Here is a 3,111-nt window from a genome sequence, read left to right as displayed (position 1 = left end):
AAGGAGGCCAGCTGGGACTAGCAGCACTATCCTCATTGCCACCAATCTACCCAGATGCTATCTGGAGGTGAAAGGAAACCCAAAGAATCTCTTCTTTTTTCAAGAGAAATTGTCTAAAATATGAAGAGACTGGGAGACCATTAATTGTCAAGTTTTCATCCCACCACCCCTCCCTGCACAGTATTCAGTGACATAGAGGTCATGAGAAAGATTAGATTAGTTACTTACAGACTATACCCTTCATTTGCAATTTATAAATTGTGACCCTGCCCTATACCTAGAATCTGGAAATTCTATCTCATATATCATTTATCTAAGATCTGTGCCATACATTAAAATGATTTTTCCCAGTTTGTGTGAGTAGTTATATAACCAATAAAATCTACTTTAAAAAGTAAAGACATTTACTATCAGCTTGACTTTATAATAAAACCAAGTTTAATTGTTTGAAAGTTTGATAAGGCATCTGCCCCATAGAAATGTCTTATTAGGCAAAATCTGTAGATGTTGGTCATTTGCTAAAGAGCCCCATTTTCTCCTCTCACCCCAATTTACTGAATGGGTCTGCTAAAAGCATAAGCTTTTTAGTCCCATAAGTAATTTTAAAATGATTATTCTAACTGAACTGCTCCTAAGATTTACTACCTATGTTCAAGTGTAAACAAAACACTAGATCTCAGATTCAGTAAGGAACTTTTCCATTTCCTTTCTCTCCATTTAAGCTCAAGGCAGATATTATGATTTTGAAAGTAATATTTATTTGGATAATATCAGAAAACCAACCTAAACAAATTTTTTTTCTTCTCATGCTATTATTCTGAAACTTCCATGGCTATTTTTGTATACATTTTTCTTTCCCTCTTCCTTACAATCCTTATAACTTTATCCTCACTGGAGTTATTCTGTGTTGGAGCAGATAAACAAAATGAATTCTTACACTGTATTAGCCGAAGAGCAGCAGACATGAGAAGAAAAGAGAAGTGGTGTTCACAGTCGAAGGACGTGCTTTTCAGTAGTGATTCAGACAATTCAGAAAAGCTTACTCATCCCTTTCCTATCTGCTAGTGTGACCACTGTATTCTTCTTTTTCAGATTGCCTTCAGGGTTATCTGCTGTTTGAGTGTCATTACAAAAGTCAGGTCTGCTCAGGATCATGTCAAATAATTTATCCCCATGTCCTCATTTTAACTCCCCATTGCTTCTTCTCAGCCCTGTGCTCTGGGTCCTCACCACACATCAGGTCATAGAAGCTGGGTGCCCCCTCACATTGCTTTCTTTCTTATTATGCATACCAGTGTTATGCAAACCCTACAGGAGTATCTTAGGTTATGCGGTTTTCCCATGACATTTAAAGGAACCCTAAGCCTCTTGTGGGAAGTAAGATAAGGCATCCTTAGAAAGTGTTATCTCTACAGTTTACTACATTGGGATTACTATTCACTCAACTAAATATGATTTCAAAAAGTTAATTGCATTTTCTAGATATCTTAAAAAGAAACCATACATTTTTAAAAACATGCTGCTTTAACTTTGTCTAGAATCTTACTCCCTGCCCCCAAATTTAACAGCTTAGCTTTTCCATTGCTTAAGTAATTGCCTTGTATTTGAATAATACAGCTTAATCAGATTTTTGAAAGCTTTTATTACATCGTTTTAAAGTGGCATAAATAATGTAAAGTAAGCCTAATTTCACATTAGACACCTTCTATGGCGGCTTATGAAGCTCAAGTTTTTTTAGTTTTTTTTTTTTTTTTAATTAAGGCGATTCCAGCAGTCATTTCTGACTCTGTGGCATCTTTCTGCAAATCCTGTCCACTTTACTGCTACACCGAGGTTCATTTGTGTCATTCAAATCTTTGCTCTTTAAATATCCACTTATAAATTTATTATGGCAATACATTCATATCTTTACATGTAATCTGAAACTTCGGTAACAAGCGGGAGATGGAATAAATGAGTAGCAGACACACTTGACAAAGTCAAAACGCTCTCCTGTCAGTGCCCATATGAACTATTACACTGACAGAAGAGCATTTTAATTTTGTCCAGTTCTTCTTTCTCCTTTTCACTCTGCATTTCTCCTTCTCCAGCTGGCTACGGAAACTTTGATAAAAGATCCAGACTTTAAATGCCCAATATCCTCACAAAAATGTCAGAGAATGTTTTAAAATCATAGATTTTGAATGACACAGATGAACTTCACTTGCAGCACTGCTGCAGTGGGGAATTTATCATTTTGTTAATTAAGAAGGGTTTTCCAATAGTCACTCCAGAAATTGCCTCTGGAATATCATTAATTAACAATCTTACTTCCACCACGGGAGGGAGGATTGAGGCCGAGCAGCAAAACTCACAAAAGGAGTAACTTAAAATACACACACACACACACACACACACACACACACACGCATTTGAAAAGCACCAGACAAATCTGGAAAAGAGGAGGGGAATGAATTACTTAACACAAATATTATAGGATCAACAGAGTTAACAAAAAATCCAATTCATAGCATTTAAAGCTATCTTAGTTCACAGGCCTTATGCTAGTCCCGAAATAAAGTCAACAGTTTAGAAACTCTATCTGAACTAAATAATTTACCACGTTGTTTGGAATTTAAGGGCTTTCCCCCCAACAATGACTGCTTCCTTTCTAGGGAAGAAGAAAACAAGTCTTTTTCCCCCCAGTTTTCTTATTTGTTGAGTATCCAGGTAACAAACTACTTAAAATCAACCAAACAAAACTTGATAATTGGCCCTATCCCCATCTGAGCCACAGAAGGATGTAACCATGGCAACCTGTCATTTAGAACAGACCATCTCACGTACCTTTCAGAATTTAAGCATATGAGAACTTATCCATTCCCAAGTAGAATTATCGTGCCGGGAACATTTTGTTCTTTATTGCAGAGGAAGTATAAAGCCAGACTCTTAAATTGTTCTCAACAAGGTGTTCAGGAGAAAAGGAGGTTCAGTAGCCATGAAAAGATGCAGATACATACACTAATCTAAAGTTCTTTCTGTTGAGGAGTAAACAAGAATAGACTTGAGGAAAGGGCAATCATTAAAGCCGTGGTGACTGTAGCAGAATAGCTTGGTGAAACCTAAGTTTTC

General features: G+C 36.5%; 1 non-coding gene across 1 annotated transcript; it reads right to left on the bottom strand.

The window, feature by feature from the left end:
• Positions 1 to 1,960: 1,960 nt before the first annotated feature.
• MIR3660 (microRNA mir-3660) lies at positions 1,961 to 2,070 on the bottom strand. The gene has a single exon (NR_106627.1). It is a non-coding gene; the product is annotated as a microRNA mir-3660 (primary transcript).
• Between the last annotated feature and the right edge of the window lie 1,041 nt (positions 2,071 to 3,111).

The sequence above is a fragment of the Pan troglodytes genome, chromosome 4 (assembly GCF_028858775.2).
Source record: "Pan troglodytes isolate AG18354 chromosome 4, NHGRI_mPanTro3-v2.0_pri, whole genome shotgun sequence".
NCBI classification, from domain to species: Eukaryota; Metazoa; Chordata; class Mammalia; order Primates; family Hominidae; genus Pan; species Pan troglodytes.
This window is presented reverse-complemented; position numbering and strand designations above follow the sequence as displayed.